We start from the raw sequence: 18,885 nt of genomic DNA, 5'->3' as shown, positions 1-18,885 counted from the left end.
ATGTGGTGTGTTCAAAATTTTTTTAAACTGCTGGATCCCACCACACACCACCCCCCACCCCCTGCAAGATCCTGTTCAGTAGACAATGTGTAGAGCTGGGAATTGGCATTTCCAGGAAGTTTCCAGGTGATAATGATTCTGACTCGGAGCTTCAAGAACAACAACCCAATGTAATTCCAGGGCTGGATAAACAGCTGTCATATTGTGTGTCCATGAGACCTCAGATGCTTTGAAAAGGTGACATTTCCCAAAAGTGTGGCCCCGGTCAGTGCTGCTCACTCACTGTGGATGCAGATCCCCTAGGACCCTATTAAGCCAGTGCTCTGATGTCATCAGTCTCATCTCACAAGCGATAATCAAGAAAGGCTGAGGTTCCTGCTCCCCAAGACCACTGTAACAAGAACAGATTAAAATCACCAGATTAGGGGTGTGGGTGAGGGAAAAAATATCCTTAATACTTTTGGGATCTATTAGGATGACAATATACCATTCATGACGGTTGTCATCATAATGACTCTAAAGAACTTTATAATTTTTAAAAATATTCGAAAATCTGTTTCTAAAATCCTCTTTCAAAGGTGGAAAGCAGCAAGGGAAAAAACGGAGTTCATGTCCCAGGTTGAATCTGAGTTGACGATGTTGAGTCATTTTTAAGATTATACGCTTTCCTAAGGGACACAAGACTAAAATTTTAGGCTGAGAATGACTAGAAAACAGGAGGAACTTTTTTCTGCATAAATAGGATCCTGTTTATTGCATTTCTATTCCCTGTCCAGTCTCGCCTAAAGACTAATCAGTATATTACTACCAGTGGGGGAAATTGGAGCTAAAAATAACCTCAAATCTTCCACAAAGAAAAGAGCAGCAACCCTCTGAATCACATACAAAGACAGAGAAGCACAGGTTTCAACTCGCCCATAAACTGTTGTACTAATGCTAACACATGGACCAAGTCATTCAGCAAATCCTGGCATCGGGAAGATGAAAGCAGTGGTGACTGCAGGTGCTGGCTGACCTGAAAGGAAACTCTGGCAGGTTTTCCTCAGCTCTCAACTTTGGGCTCACACAGGAAGCCAAATTTCAGGTAGCTTCATCCATGTTTCCTTTTCTCCTAGGATTACAATAAAATCCGATTTAGCCATTTAAAAACAAGTTTAAATGATCAATTAAAAACCATGTGTTATCTCATTTCCCACAGTCCACGACAGTAATTAAGTTCCACCAAGACGCCATTTAAATCTCTACCTCATCTGATTATGTCCATTCAGTCAAGATTGCTCATCTGATTATGTCCATTCAGTCAAGATTGTTTCTTTGTTTCGTCAAAGAACATCAACTGACTTAAAATTCTGCTCAATTTTGTGTTTCAGCAGCAGAGAAAACACTTCAATCCTAGATGGTAAAGTGTCCTGTTTTCATCTTCCATAGATAGGTCCTCTTGTCTGGACTGCTGGTCCCTCATCACAGCCCTGTGATGCTTGTAATACAAAATCCTACATAGGATCCCGATTCCTATCCTATCTACAAAATGTTATTCGGCTTGTTCCAAGGTAGGGCACACAAAACCTGCTGTGCTCCATCAGATGACTTCTTACCTACCAAGACAGCATGCACTCCAGGTTTTCTGCTGGGGTACAGTTTGTGTTTATTGTTACCTCATCCGTATGAAGTGTGTCTTAATAGCATCCCTGAAATACTAGTTCCGTAGTACACAATTATAATTGAGAAGTAAATAACTAGTTTTAGGCTCACTACTACTAGTGACCCAAATATACCAGAAGTAACTATCCTCAACTGGTACTTTTCAAACCCGTTTAGGTCTCAAATTACCTGAGAATTGGATGAAGTATCACCCTCCCTGCAAAAAGCATGCAAAAATTATGTGAAAATCCTGGGTGTGCAACAGGCTCACAGCCAACTCCATAGTCCCAGTTTAAGAACCTTAAATATATTTTCAAGCAAAGCATGCCATAAATCAACAAAAATTATGTTTTATATTATTTCCATCTGCAACTAGCATTCTACGTTAGTTTTATAACTGTATTACCTATATATATTAACCTTTGGTAAAATCAAGGATGAGAAGAAAAATGGAAATAAATCAAAATGGACACCCGCATTACTTAACTCTTACAGACACAATGACACCAGGACTACTAAAGATTTTAATTATCTTCAGTGAACCCACAAATTTTGCAAAGCACTAACTACACTGAAAACTAAAAAGGTACTCTCCAGAATTTAGAAACTGCTAGTTGGCAGTCTTAAAAAGGGTGGTTTACCTTAATCCTTTAATTCAATATTAAAAAACAATCACTAGAGTTGTTTAAAGAAGTAGTCTCTGGGATTCCTTGGTGGTACAGTGGTTAAGAATCCACTGCCAATGCACAGGACACAGGTTCGATTCCTGGTCTGGAAGTCCCACATGTCCTGAGGCAACTAAGCCTGTGTGTGCCACAACTACTGAAGCCCACCCACCTTAGAGCTGGTACTCTGCAACCAGAGAATAGCCCCCACTCTCCACAACTAGAGAAAGCCTACACACCATCGAAGACCCAGCACAGACAAAAAAACAAAAACTAAAATAATGACGTAGTCTCATACCAAATGTGGCCAGATTTACTCTGCACTGGGTTGTAACCAATACCAGTAAGACACACACAGGTGTCCTGCTACCCACATCCATTCAGTGATGCTCATAATTTAGAGTTAGGAATCTGAGGAGATGTAGAAGTTTGATATACTTTTAATATGTTCTGATCCTGAGGAATATTCAAAATGTGAAGATCAACCAAAAATTGTATTTAAATAAAAATAATTTTTTTCACAGTGCCACAAGGCTTGTGGGAAATTAGTTCCCCAACCAAACAACAAACCCAGGACCGTCAGTGAAACTGCCAAGTCCTAACCACTGGACTGCGAGAGAATTCCCTAGGAAAAGTCTTTAACTAAAACCTGAAGCTGTAACTATACAAAAACTATGTGACAAACGTCCGTTTTTAATTTTAGGATAAAAGGCTCAGTCAGAACTTTGTAAGGTCTTCACAGTGCATAGGAATCTGCCTGCAAATGCAAGGCACACAGGTTTGATCCCTGGTCTGGGAATATTCCATATGCTACAGAGCACCTAAGCTCTCGTACCACAAATACTGAGCCCACGTGCTTCAAGAGAGAAGCCACCACGATGAGAAGTCCGAGTACTGCAACGAAGACTAGCCCCCACTTGCCAGCACAAAGCACCCATAAATATTTTTTTAAGTCATAGGCAGAGTTACTTTAAAAAAAAAAAAAGCTGTGTGAGAATTAATGTTTGATTTTACATTCCATTCCAGTACATCTGAAATGGCTGGTAACAGTGAAAACAAAAATGACTCCAACCACACCGTAAGATTTTTTTCACATAGTCAGAAATGTGAATGGCCGATATCACATGTACTTTTCTGATGACTTTTCTCAAACAAACATTAAAAGTACAGAAGGCATATTCTTAACAGTCAACTATGTACCAATGAGATTGAGTACTCACATTCTCATTTTCCGCTGAGTTAATACAAGTCAATCATTATTACATAGTCTATTATATAAATTACATATAAATAATAGTACATTGCAAGAAATTACTATGGAAGATAAATACTACATAATTCAACAAGTATGGAGGTTGAGGAATACTCTACAAAGGTCTTCCAATTACAACACATGAATTGTAAAAACTGAATAAACAGGATTTTAATAATGGCTCATGGTGAAAAATAATACCTTGCCAGAAATCACCCCCAAAGGTAATGTTCTCCTCTGGAGCAGACTCCTGTGGTATTGAACCATAAAGGAATCACATTCTTTATTAGCAAGCTCGCAAACGCCTTCTGAGAAATTCTGAAGTTCGTAGTTATGGAGAAGGGGACATCCTCATGATTGTCACCCTCTGTGATCTTATGCAGAACCAAACATGATCCTCGGCCTTTATGGCAAAGACACCACAATAATGGCCACAAAAACAATAAACCAAAGGCAATTTACAACAGGCAAAATATGTACTGTACTCTTTACTGAAGTAATCTCATTCTGTTACCTAATACATTCTCTTTAAGCAACAAAGAATATGTCTTCAGAGATTATAGAGAAATGGTTTGTGATTAAGAGAACAGTATACCAAAAATTCAGAAGTCATTATTTTCCAAGAAAACGTAAAAGCAGTAAATCTGTTAAAAACATAATATATATATTTACAAGTTCTTCCTGCTTTTTGATGTAATACAATTTCAATTGATGAACACATGATACAAGAAAATACACCTTAAATTGACTGAATTCATCAGAAGGTAGACATTTTTTCAACATGACTCTAATTTTCATGACTTCTGGATTGAAAATCTGCAATAAAACTTAAAAACTCTAAGGCTTTGACTTTCTATCAGGTTCATGGATCTTCCACCCATGTTATCATGACAGAAGATATCACACCGTAAGATTTTTTCAACTAATAAGTTTCATCTTTCAGCTGGCATTATACAAAAATATGTAATAAAAACATTCAATTTTGGATTCCCAACATCATCTGGCTTTTCAGAATTCTAAAAGCTATCTGTACTTAAAATATACATATATATTATCTCATAGGTTATATACACAGATCAGTGAGTTTTATATCAACTAGTAATGAAACTTACACAACCTAGTTGTAAACAGCAGTTAAAAGTATGGTAAAAGAAAGGCAAATGTGCTTCACTAAAAAGGTACCTTAATGGCCAAAACTATCTGAAAAGATAATCAACATGAGAAGTTACTAGGGAAACATAATGTGCCTGCATCTCAACAGTGAATACCAACAGGACTGATGCTGGCATGGATACAGAGCTGTAGGCATCATCACTGCTCGGGCTGCAAGACCAAGCAACTCTGGAAAACTGCTTGGCTGTTTCATACGCAACACTCAGCAACTCCACCCTTAGGTATTTTCCCCATGAAAAATGAAATGTGTAACTAATTTGCAGAAGAACATTCATAGCAGTTTTATGAAGAGCCCAGATTTGTATGTGTCTGCCATATGTGCAAAATCGATTGTCATGAGAGAAAGAAAGACCTTGGAATTGAAAAACACCACTGAAAATTGTCAAACTTAATTATGTTTCCAAATTCCTACAAGGCATTTTAAGTTAAAAAAAAAAAAAAAAACCCAAAACAAAGAAACCAAAACTCTTCAAAACAAAAGTGAAAAAAAAAAAAAATCCAGGGACTTTACTGATGGTCCTGTAGTTAAGAATCTGCCAGCCAATGTAGAGGACACCGGTTCAACCCCTGGTCTGGGAAAACCCACAGGCCTCAGGGCAGCTAAGCCCCTGTACCACACACCGGAGCTCACAAGCTGCAACTACTGTAGCCTACGCACGCCAGAGCCTGTGCTCCACAGAGAAGCCCATGCACTCCAACTGGAGGACAGCCCCTGCTCTTTGGAACTAAAAAAAAACACATGCAGCAAGGAAGACTCAGCACAGCAAAAAAATGAAATTTTAAAGGGAAAAAGCCCAGCAGCATTATCGGGTTGTGATAGTATTTCTCAAGTGCCCTCCCCAAAAAAGCCAAAGAAAACCAGCCTCTGTGGTCGTATACTCAGGTTAAGTTTTAAAAGCAAGTTCAGCTACAGCAACAATAAACTGTGTTTTTTGCTCAAGATGACATTACTTGTTCAGCCTCCACTGTTTTCTTTAAAAATTCAATATTCCAAATACATTACTGTCACAAAGAATCCCACAGTAGTTACTTCACAAATTAACCATGTTCACATATAATGAAAAGGAAAAAGAATGAACTATCAAATGACAGTCAACAGTTATTTCAACATATACTTCAAACCACTTAAACACAGCATTTAACATTGAAGATACCATGTAAATGAACAAACTAGGAAAAGCATTTCTTGCAGAACCCATTACGCATTCATATGCAGTGAATAATATCACAATGCTGTACTTAGGAGACGTCGTTCTTTAGTTGCTCAGTTGTGTCCGACTCTCTTGCAACCCCAAAACATCAAACAAGTTTAATGTGCACTGTTGTGAGTTGATCATCTACTTAAATACAAGGTAGAAATAGGTGCTGAGCAACCTTAGTGAGGTGGCTGGAGGGTCACCATCTCAGAGACACTCTTTCACTCTGGGTGCCACCTACCAAGCCCCTCTCACGGGAACTGCTGAATTAGTGTGTCCCAAACAGTATTTCCCTGAAAATTCGGCAGGCGAAAAAAACGTCTGTTTGGGTTCTCCATAATAGCTTACAGAAAAAAATCTAAATGAACTTTTTGGCCAACTCAATACACTGAGGTGGTTAAATGTCTTAATGCTCTGTTCATAAGCACTGCACAAGATTCCAACCATTTCTTCAGAAGAAAAAAAGAAGGGGGGGCTGAAAAGTCTAAAAATGGGAGAGATTTTCAAAAATCCTGTGTCACATTTTTTAAAAGCACAAAATTTTTTTGATTATTGGGGAGTTTGAGAAATGCACACTCTGCAAACTAGATGACTAGAAAACATTAAAACAAGGCTTTTTTTTTTTTTAAACGTAAAATCATCCATCATAAATCTCATTTCTCAAACTTTTTATGTCTCCACAACATCTGAACATGCAACATGCTCACCTCAGCAAATGCTAGGAGGGCTGCTTGATGTCCCACCACTTGGCCAACGACTCCACAACCCTTCACAAAGCACCACAGGAACTACAGAAATGTGTGGGCACTTCGGCACTCCCTTGAGTACCTTTTTAGACTATATATGCTATCGTATTTCCCCTTTTTGGTCACCATGAGGACTTATAAAGACATATTAAAAATATCTCACTGTGACTTCCAAGAACTCCAGTGAGAGCCTAGAAAGTTGCCTGCTAACTGATTTCACAAAGCGAGGTGGGCAGGGCAGCAAGAACCCCGTAAGAGCCTCAACTCATACCAGTGTCCCTCCATAAACTGCTCCAGAACCACTTTACTCCAAACAGTATTCAACTTAAACTGTACACGTACTAATGCATGAACACTGCTACTGCGGTAAAACAACAAAAGAGAAGGCAGGCTTTTAAACAGATCCCCCCTTTTCCCGTCCCAGAAAAGTCTGGAACAAAAGGCATAAGATATAGGGGCACGTTCCTGCTGAGACAAAACAAAAAGTTGAAACAAATCTGGAGTTTTGAACATTCTCAATTTGTGTGTGTGGGATCATCTAGCTACATCCAAGTGACTGAAAAATAGAAAATTTAAATGGCTTCAAGGATGAAAATCAGACTCCACACTCTCTGTCGTTTCCTGGCTAAACCTCACTGAGGCCCAAAGATGAGCTCCCCTCAACAGTAGACACCTTTGATGACCATCAAAGCTGAGCCCACTGCATCTGAGTCATCGAAAGCCTATGTGGACCAAGCCCAGCTCCCCTTCCCTTCTCTTTACTTGTCATTGGTCTGCCTGTTGCTTGCATCCTGGGCTCTCCTTCAGTCAAGTCCTTCATCAGCTGCTACAAGCCTTTCAGGTCAGGTCAGTTCAGTTGCTCAGACATGTCCAACTCTTTGCGACCCCATGGACAGCAGCATGCCAGGCTTATCTGTCCATCACCAACTCCTGGAGCTTACTCAAACTCATGTCCATTGAGTCGGTGATGCCATCCAACCATCTCATCCCGTTGTCCCCTTCTCCTCTCACCTTTAATCTTTCCCAGCATCAAGGTCTTTTCCAGTGAGTCAGTTCTTCACATCAGGTGGCCAAAGTATTGGAGTTTCAGTTTCAGCATCAGTCCTTCCAATGAATATTCAGGACTGATCTCCTTTAGGATGGACTGGTTGGATCCCCTTGCTTGGGAACTCTCAAGAGTATTCTTCATTCAATACCACAGTTCAAAAGCATCAATTCTTCAGCACTCAGCTTTCTTTATAGTTCGACTCTCACATCCATACATCAGTACTGGAAAAACCATAGCTTTGGACCTTTGTTAGCACAAACCAGGTCACATCACTGCCCAGCCCGGCCCAAGCCTTTTCTCTGGCTTCTCATTTCAAGTAAGAGTCTCGTGGCCTCCACATACGTGGCTCTAGACTTGTGTTCTCAATAGGCCAGAACTGCTCCCAAGAGGGAGAAAATTAGTTGGTCAGCAAAAATTTTTAATTTTATGTATAAAGCACAAATACAATACACAAACAGCTATCTGTGGTGCTAAAATTTCACTGAATGGGATGGTTGAGGGCTTCAGTCAGACAAAAATGGGAGGAAAGAGGGGTAAGAACCCTCGGTTCACTCAATTCCAGCCACAGTCCCTTCCTTGCTATAAATGGTACCCCTCAGCTTGAACAGGGCTCACCTTCAACCTCTAACCTCCCAAGCCCCCTCCCCCTGTCATTCATATCAGCTCAAGAGCTGCCACCTCTCCTCAGGAAAACCTCCGGGGCTGTCCTGGCTAAGTGGACAACCCGCCCCCTCCCACCACCCCCAGTGATGTGGATCCCAGCTGCAGCCCCAGCACCAGCAAGGCCACACCACATGTTCAAGAACACTGCTCACCTGCACTAATAACCACCACGCATAAGGGAACAAACACCATGGAGAGAACACTCATATGACAGTAGATACTGGGAAAGTGACCTGTGACCAAGGACATTCCAATGTTTCAAAGAGCAAACTACTCAGTCCTTGGGTATACAACATACATGTAATTATTACTACCTTAAGAGACAGAAAATTTTTAATTAAAAAAGTCATTTCACGTTGTTATATAATGTTAAATTTATATAATAATTCATTGAATAACAAACTGCAATCCTTTGGGAATGAACATAAGCGTTTCTAAACATTTTATTAATTTTACACAAAACTTAAAATATAGCTTAGGGACTCCACCATTTTTGGCTTATAAATGAAGTATATCTCCCCCTCCAGTATTTCCAAGTAATATCAGATTTTAAATTCAAAGTGAAATTTTAACAACAGCAAAGAGAGGGAGGATTCTTCTAGAATAAAGAATTCCCAGTTCTTCCTACTCATGCTATTTAAGAAGTGAACTTCAAGTCAAGCACACCACTGTTAATACACTGACCCATTAGCTCTCCCCAGTTCAATCATATAATTTCTCTTCCAAGACTTTTACCATCACCTGCAAAGATGCCATTATTTCCTATCAACATATGACATTTACTGAGTTTATGCCCTCAGCTAAGGACTGCTGGGGGTAACGTTAAGTTGCCACTGTCCACAATAAGGACAGGCAGCATCTGAAAAAAAAACATTAAAAACACACATACCTGGGCTTCCCTGGTGGCTCAGTGGTAAACAATCTGCCTGCCAATGCAGGAAACATGGGTTCATTCCCTGATCTCGGAAGATACCACATGCCACGAAGCAACTAAGTCCCTGTGCCACAACTACTGAGCCTATGTTCTCTACTGAAGCCCATGCCCTAGAGCCCATACTCTTCAACAAGAAAAGCCACCGCAATGAGGAGATCAAGCACCACAACTAGAGAAAAAAAGTCCACATAGCAACAAAGACCCAGCACAATCAAAAGAAAAAAAAGAAGACCCCAAAACCACACATACCCTATGGCCTAGTACTCTATGTCCTACAGACATAGTCACACACAGTCTCTATTCTGTGTACCCAACAACATGCTACAAGGCATATAACGGGGAAAAAAAAAAGAATCAATGAAACACTATCCCCAAAAGATCTGGTACACACACCTATGACCTACCAATAAGTATAAGAAGAGTGAGGGATCATTTAGAACACTGAAAATAGAATATTGTGAGATGATTAATAGGAGTGTGTAGTTGCTTGCATATGTATTTAGAATGTAAACAAACATGCCTGTGAATGCACAAAACCTTCCAGATGGATGCACAAGAAATTGTGACCATGGCTGCTCCTGGACAGAGAAACTGGGTGATGTGTAGACAGTAGCAAGAAAGTTTCACTGTGCACCAATCTGGATCTCCGTGTTTGTGTATTAGATACATATTATTCAAAAACTCACAATATACTGAATTAGTTTATGCATCAATAGTATTTGAAGGCCTCTTGATTTTTATGAGATGTCGCTGCTGCTAAGTTGATTCAGTCGTGTCTGACTCTGTGCGACCCCATAGACGGCAGCCCACCAGGCTCCCCCGTCCCTGGGATTCTCCAGGCAAGAACACTGGAGTGGGTTGCCATTTCCTTCTCCAACGCATGAAAGTGAAAAGTGAAAGTGGAGTCACTCAGTCGTGTCCGACTCTGTGCAACCCCATGGACTACAGCCTACCAGGCTCCTCCATCCATGGGATTTTCCTGGCAAGAGTACTGGAGTGGGGTGCCATTGCCTTCTCCTTATGAGATGTTAATGCTTTCTAATACACAATGGTGTGACAAAGAATTTCCAGGTCTCCAAGGACTTGAATGCTGCTACAATACACAGCCTGCACTAAACAGGGCTTATTCCACCTCTGGTTTCCACACTGTCTAATGCTGGCCATTAACCAAGTATGAATTAAGTAAGTTATTTAAGTGTGCATTTCTAATGAATACAATGGCAGTATTCTATGGAGCCTTAAAGGTTTAGCTGTATTCCAGTATAAGACTCAGTTCACCAAAGCCTTCAAGTTCAAAACCTAAACATCCACAGAGATGTGTGAAGGGTGTATCAGCCCCTAAACTATATACATGTGCACTGGTCAACTATCCGCTTCACACTTTATCAATTGGTGCTCACTGTTGATGACTGTCAAAATTCTCAAGCCAAGATCATTTCCTAAGCTGAATGATTTTCCATACTCAGCACCCTTTCTAGATGTCACAAGAACGTGAAGAGCTCCATCCTGACCTCACAGCTCTGTTCCTGTAAGTTGGTGGCACCAAAATGGTATATCGGACTTGGGGTTCAAAACCAGTCAATCTTGCCTTTCTTCCACATAACCTCCCCAACATTCAATTAACCACCACCTTCTGATCATTCTGTAATTCAATGCTATATCTTGGTTTGATGCCTACTTTTACTCTCCAATCCTTTTCCTGATCTCAACAAGCTGTCTGGCCGGCAGTCTGAGTTTAACCAAAGTTGTCCTTCCACAATCCAGGTAACCTTGAGATACAAATCTCAGGACTTACTCTCTTGCCAATACATTCCTTATGGTTATTATGGAGTAAGAGCTGACTAGTTTTCCATTCTCACTTTGGCTAACTTCTCACTTCACACAGCTTTGTTCATACAGAGTCCTCTTTGATACCACCTGCTCCCGAAACAAGATGCAACTCACCCTGGAGACAATACTAGGACATCTCTACCTCCCCAAACCTTGGACACACTCATGAAGTAACTCTCCCCTTATGTTCTGAAGGGTCCTCTAACCCTCCTGCCCTGAACAAAAACATTCCCTTCTCATTCATAGTATGCATATCCTTCCCAACTAGTTTATCTTATTTCCATTTCTCTTCTCCAAACTCCCTGTAACAATTCTGAACAGGTTTCATGTGTACTGTACCAAGTTGCCAAGTGTCCCCAGCACTGCCACTGAACTGTGCACACAGCAGGTGATTATTTCACATGAACACACACTCTAATAAGCCCAGCACAAGGTACACTCTTTCCTGATAACAACACTCCACGACTTATTGTGTATTCACACATGCTCTCTTGAATTCTCCCTTCTGCTTCCCAATTCATGCAGATATGACCAATCTCAACCCTGCTGGTGTTCACCAGCCGTCCCTGCACTGCACTTTAGTTCCTGTGCTGTACTTGAACCGCAAGAGTTGAAGTTGCTCAAAAACATGAACACCTTGTGTCCACCCAACACTGGCTCCTTGACCTTAAATGAAGCAAACCCTTTTCGTATGGAGCTAATAGACCTTCTTTGGAACCAATGATTCAGAATCACCAGCCACTTCTAGTGAATACCTAGGCTTTATCCACATCTAACAATAATGTGATCCCTTACAATTCATTTGTGAGCCCTATACGATTTTTAAAAAATCATTTATTTTATTGAAAAATGTAGTAGTAGCATATATCCAAGTATCATGACAGCAATAAAATGTCTACATTAAATTAGCATTTTTAATACCTACATCATGATGTGATAAAATTCATTTAAAGAAAAAAAAAGCAAAATTCACTGTGGCACTAGCACCCATGGTAAGTGTATGTGCGCTCACACACTGTCCAGAAGAAAAGAACTAGTAAAGGACAAACTGGAAGAGAATTGTAGTTAACAGTCACGATGAACTGTCCAGGGTTCACTTAATGCTGATCTTGCCGAGCACATGCCAAGAGGAACACATGGATCCAGCAGAGCCCTGGAGCGTCAAGGGGCCCAGGGCCCCTGCAGCTGTTGACAGCTCGGGTGGGCGCAGACAAGGCCAGCCTCCAGAAGGCGCCACGTAAAGACAGCAATGAGAAGCAAGGGAAACTAAGGAAATGTTCAAGATAAAGGGCACTGGGAACATTTTATGAAAAACTGAGATAGTCCAAACACCTAATTAATTGGTCTTAAAAAACAATTCTCTTTCTACACTAGTAAGTATAAAGGCAGGAAATTGAACCATAATTCAAATAAATGTATTAAAACATATTTGTATTTCAAATACTACATATTTGCTATATATATAAAAAAATTAAACCTCTAACTCAACGTGATTATATTTGACCTTCATTAGAAGTTAGGACAATATACACACAACTATAACATGCTGATTTTTACCTGAAATGGCACTATATTGTAAACTAGAAAAAATTTTTGAACCTCTCCAACTGCATTTATCTCCTAACTTTTCAGCAGCTCTGACGTCAGGAGCAAAGAAATCTCAAAACAGAAAACTGCTGCTTGCAGGTTCCCAGGTGGTGGCACCCCACCCACTCTTCATACTCTGCCCACATTAAATTTGTCTTCACCGTAAAGCACCTAGTCAGAAGACTTACAGAAGCCAAAATGCAGGGACTAAGTATTATCACTATACAGTTAAGTTTACTATATAATCTATAAACATTTCAAAACACCATCTCAAAGGGAACCCAGAAAAGCAAACAATGACTGTAAGTAATTTTAAAAATCCCCAGAAGCCATCCAACTGAACAGTAATAAATGTTAACCAAAAGACCACAATAATGGAAGCAAACAAGGGAAAACAGGGTGCAGTGAAAGGGAGCCAGCAGCCTTAATCAGGGTATGGAATAATGACTCACCCTTGAATAATAGGAATTAACAACACAAAAGACCAAAAGAGAGAAAATTCTTCAAATTACGTATTACATGCTTTTTCTCCTCCCAATATTTGCACAAACTAATATCTCAATCTTTTTTGATACAATACCCAACTTACTAAACAAAGCCTGAGAAGAACAACTATTCCCTTCAAAACAGAGCATTACTGAACTATTTCTCCTGGAAACCATAACCACGGAGCCACCTGACAGTTCAGTCACTGGAGGAATTATCACCATCACCATCCGTGTCCGCTGGAGTACACATGACGATCACACTCCCTGAGAGCTGTTCTGGCCCACTTGTCCCCTTCTCTCCAGGTCATACCAATGCCAGGAAAACAAGACCGGAACCTTCAAAAACCAGCAGCCTTTGATTGACACTCAATTAGAGAACACCAGACTCCCCTGCAGAGGACAATGGCAACCTGCTGCCCTTTCTCATGTATGCCTGGGGCTCCTCCGGCACCAACCTCCACTGCACGGAGCTCAGGCACTCACAAAACTGCAGTGAGAGCCTTTTTAAGTTAGAACTGATACCAGCAACCTCGCCTCCCCAGGCTCCCTGTCCGTCCCAAATCACTCCCTTTACATTCTCCCTTCTTTCCTAGCTCCTCACTCTTTCTTTTTAGACATATTTCTATAGATGTATGTAAGGGCATATAGTCTCCCAAATTCTGTTACACATGCAGCTTTGCTCAATGTTCTGCCTCCTCTTCTTGCTCTAACTCCCCACTGTGATGACAGCTAAGAACTTGCCAGTTCTCACCGCGTTTCCCTCACCATTCACCAGACTCCAAGCTCACAGCAGGGAGAGACCAAGTCTATTTTCTTCATTATTTACACACAGGCTAAGACAAAAGCTGCTTAAAAACTGTCTACTTAATGAATAAGCAACCTGGGAGGCTCATCCACACACATGAGCTGCAAACTCTCAAGTCTATGCCATTTCCTCTTGGGTATCTCCTCAGACCAGTTCAAGAAATAGAAGTACCAACTGTGCCATGATACTGGGAACATTGATAAAAGATAAGTAAAAGGCAGGTACAACAGACAAACAAGCACCACACACTGACGAGGTGACAGTAATGAGAAGAAGTGGTCTAGTTCTGTGGGGAAAGGGTCCTCCTCAGAGACCCAGGGAAACAGGTGCCATCTCAGGGCTCAGTGTGCAAGGGCAGAAGGATGGTGGGATGGAAACAAGAGAGCAGGTCAAATAATGCCCATGGCCAACAAGACAGCAGGGGCTCTGTTCAGACAGAACTACTGCATCTGGCACAGGGTAGGAGCCTTTTAGAAGGAAGCACAGGATATTATATGGAGAATAACTGCAAGAGGGACAGTAAAAGCAGGACCAGCATGAAGTGTACTAAGTCACCTTCAGTGATAAATGACAAGGCCTTTCTAGGTCACTGTTCACCAGAGAAGCTTTATACAGTCTTTAAAACCCCAACAAACCACTGTAGGAACTCAAATCCAAAATATTACAAAACCCAGTGGACAGCCATTCTCTCCCTCAATCAGCTACACCCCATGCCCAGTCCTGAGCACTTACCTTCCGTGTCTCAGCAAACAGTATCACCACTGGCCCAGCACTCAGACCAAACACCGCAAGGTCACTAGCACCCTAACCTCCTGCTCCCATCAGATTACTGCAGCCAGCCCTGGGCATGCGCAGGGGGCTGGTTCCAGAACCCCCTCAAAACACCAAAATCCACTATAATATGGCAAAGCATTTGAATATAAATCATACCTCCTATATGGTAAGTATCTTTAGATCACTTACAATACCAAATATAAATGTTATGTAAATAGTTGCCTATGACAAATTCAAGTTTCAATTTTTGGAACTTTCTGGAATTCCCTACCCCTCCCACCCCAACACTTTTCAGTCAACTGTTAGTTGAACATGTGGATACAGAATCCAGGGACACAAGAGCCAACTGTCGTCTCAAACTGCACTCTATGTGTAAAATACTTAGCTGTAATCTGAAGAACCCTCATAAATACTAAAGATCCTGTCAAGGAGCAAGTGTAGCTGGGGAGTGGGGGTAGGGAATCAATGGTCTATGTGGTCACCTGTCTTTCCATTTATGACCTAGCCACTCCTGTCCTGACCCCTCCTCACCTCAAACTCAAAACTTAGCAATCTTCACTTCTCCACCCTGACTCCTGGCCCTGGATAGCTCCTTGTTAACTACTCATTGCCCCCGAGTCCTCTCTCCAACTCCCACCTAAAAGTCTACCCTGGGCACTTACTTACTCACCTTTAAGTCCTGCTCAAAAATGATCATCTTAGTGAAATCTTCCCAACATGAGTGGATATTCGCTTCTGGGTTTCCAGAGCACTTCCTAATTGTTTCATTACTATCAACTGGCCTAATAGTTTGCTTAATCTCAAGAAGGTGCCGTATTTTGTTCATTTTTGTATTCTCATTAGTGAATACAGAGTCTGTCTTACAGTTGGTGTCATTCATCCACTAAACATTTAGTAAGGACTTGCTAGGAACTGAAAATATATCACTAATTGACAGATAAGGTCCTTAACTTTCTCAGAACTGACATCCTAGATTAAATGGAGTAAATAAATGAAGAAAATTTCACAAAGTTTTAGGAGAAATCTTACATGACAAAGTGTCTTCAGGAGTTAAGAGTAAATATTTTATAAAGAAAGTGTCAGGTAGATAACATACAAAAGTAAAGGGAGTAAAACGTGTGTCGCTACTTCCTGAGAACTGGGAGTTCAGCCGCGCTGGCCACTCCTGCACAAACACCAACTGATCATACAGGAACGCTGTCCCACCCTGACACCTCATAGTGAGCATACACTGAGCAAACCCTCAACCTCAAGTTATTCTTTTTAAAAGATAAAAATAAACAGATTCATAACTACAGGCCATGTAACAGGATTCGAGGATTACAATCATGTAAGGAAAATAACAGAATTTGACAGTTACTATCCTAGACCAGCATTTCCCAGAAGAAAAATAATGCAAACAACAAAAGAAATTCTAAATTTCATAAAAGCAACATTGAAGGGGGAAAAAAAGCAGCAGATGAAATTAGCTTCATAGTAAACTTTATTTAACTGAATATATCCAAAATATTACCAATCTAACAAGTAGTCATATGAAAAGTTAAGATAGTTTATTCTTTCTTCATACTAAGTCTCTGCAATTTTGTGTCTATTTTACACATCTACTTCAAATGGCAAATTTTCTTCAATACTTATGTATTAGGTTTCATTAAATTTAAGATGCAAAAGTAAATTCACATATCCAAATTACCCCAAATATGTTTACTACTGCATTGATAACCGAATTTAAGTTAATTATAATGCAATTAAAATCCAGTCCCAGCCTCACCAGTCCTGTTCCAAAGACTCAACAGCAACCTGTGGCCGCCACATGGAACAGTGCAGCTACCACGTGGACTGACTGTACCACTCACTCGACCACAATTCTGTTTTATCAGTACAGACTACATTTAAGAGAGTTCTGTCCCTTTATCTCCTGAGATGGTCATTTTCCAGTCTCCTTTAATAAAACAGCTATCATTTTCTCTAGTCATCTCAACTATCTGTCACTGAGTGTCTTCAGATCTAGAATGTAAATGCCAGAGAGCTGAAGGCAGGACTGTCTTTGGCACAGCTGTCTCTGCAGTACCCAGGCTGCGGGACACTACTGCCAATATCCAACTGCTGAAATCAGTCTTGTTTACATGTTGCTAAATTATTTAGTATATGTATTATATGGATATGACCAAAAAAAAAAAAAGACTGGACATGTTGTGTCAGGCAGTGTTCTTCCATATTGTTCAACTAATTACAAGATAATTCAAATTATCAGATCTGTATTTTTAACCCAGAGAAATCATCCAGTCATTGTCTAAAAGATCATAATTTGAATAACTTGGCTTACCTTATCTCTAACACTTGAAGCACAAACACTAGAATATATATTTAGTCTTCCTGAAATATAAACACATTACATTGCAAAGCAGAAATTAAGAATCTGAATAGGTATTTTCTATATTGTACTTCACAGCCCCCAATTTGGAACATGTCATTTTCCAAGAACTTCTGATCTTCCTCCTACATATAATATACATGATTTAATGGCTCACGATAAAGGCCCATTAAGCATAATATACAGCTAACAAGCAAAAAAACAAGGTCTCTTACATTTTCCTAATAAATCATTATGCATAAATCTAAATAGCAACAACACATCATAAAACTTTGATGGCTTCCTGGGAAGATAATGGTGGGGGGCTGTAAGAAGCAAACGTCAAGTCTGAATCCAAAAACTACAGTAATATAAAAACTATAAACAGAAACCCAAGACAGTTTCCTTCTTCAAAATTTATCATTTTTCTGCATTCATATGCCTAAAAATAGTTAAGCGCTGACTTTTGTAGATGTCCAAGGACTTCCCTGGTGGCTCAGATGGTAAAGCATCTGCCTACAGGGTGGGAGACCTGGGTTCAATCCCTGGGTCAGGAAGATTTCCTGCAGAAGGAAATGGCAACCCACTCCAGTATTCTTGCCTGGTGGGCTACAGTCCATGGGGTTGTAAAGACTCAAGACAGGACTGAGCAACTTCACTTTCACTTTCAAGGACTGCCAGCCACAGGACTTGGCTGAAGAAAACTAGCAATAAACATTTAAACAGGAAAAACAAATATATTTAGAAATCTATATAAATTTGCTTTAAAGGATGTATGAAACAAAGCCTTCCTCTCATTGACCTGCATGAGAATTTCTGTTTGAAAAACAGGTTAACAAGCCACCCTAGGATAGAAGTTGAGCCTCTTAAGTCCTGGACTCTGAAGGAGCAAGGAATCTGACTCCTTAATGGGGTCTGTGGATATGATGACTTTCTAGACCACAGTTAACACTCCTTCCTGGACCCACACCCATTTCTAGCTCATAAAAGAAAAAAAAGCTTGGTCGAAGTGGATTTACGGTGTCAGGGTTATTAGTCTGGTGGGAAGCAGGACAGAGAGGCACCTAGGAGACAGCTGGATTACAAGGAGAAACAAGTCTCCACACTTGTTTGCTTTGCACAGATATTCTTAACTAACATATACCACAATGTTCTAGAAACTATATTCCAAGATATTTAGAAGGCTGCAAACCAGGCGATTATTTCTTTGCACGAACATAGTCACAACTGTTTGGAAGAAATTATTGTCAGTATATTAACTATGTGCTCTCATTATGAACCAGTTTGATTATTTCAACATACTATATAATTTTAAATAGACTTTTAAATCACATATATATGTAGCATACATATATATCAATATATGTAGCATACATATATATCACTGTAAGGTCTCACAAAGCAGGTTATAACTCTACCTAAAATTATTTAACAATTCTCATTTACTAAACTGCCAGATGGGTATCACTAAAGTGCGTAATAAAAATTGAAGCTGCAAAGCAAAAGAAATTACATTTAGTAAATATACACATGGTCTTAGAAAAAATAATTTATCAAAACTTTACCCTCAATCTGGAAAAGCAAAAGGTGAGCTCACTTACAAAACCCATTATTTCATCAAAATAGTATCATTCTATTCATATTCACCAGGATGGGAAGTAAAGATCAGCAGTTTTCTAGCACCTTCACAGGTCATCTGGCACAAGCACATTCAAATACACTGACACAAAAAC

At 40.1% G+C, this 18,885-nt stretch overlaps 1 protein-coding gene across 1 annotated transcript in view; it reads right to left on the bottom strand.

The window, feature by feature from the left end:
* PSPC1 (paraspeckle component 1) overlaps positions 1-18,885 on the bottom strand; it is a 79,981-nt gene that overhangs the window by 4,630 nt on the left and 56,466 nt on the right. The window contains exons 7-8 of the transcript XR_011569767.1: positions 1,016-1,111; positions 284-391 (exon numbers count right to left, since the gene is read on the bottom strand). The gene's annotated coding sequence lies outside the window, so the exon portion shown is untranslated. The remainder of the gene's footprint in view (positions 1-283; positions 392-1,015; positions 1,112-18,885) is intronic.

This window comes from Bos indicus, chromosome 12 (assembly GCF_029378745.1).
Source record: "Bos indicus isolate NIAB-ARS_2022 breed Sahiwal x Tharparkar chromosome 12, NIAB-ARS_B.indTharparkar_mat_pri_1.0, whole genome shotgun sequence".
Classification (NCBI taxonomy): domain Eukaryota; kingdom Metazoa; phylum Chordata; class Mammalia; order Artiodactyla; family Bovidae; genus Bos; species Bos indicus.
Note: the sequence above shows the minus strand (reverse complement) of the source record. Positions and strands in the feature narration are given on the sequence as shown.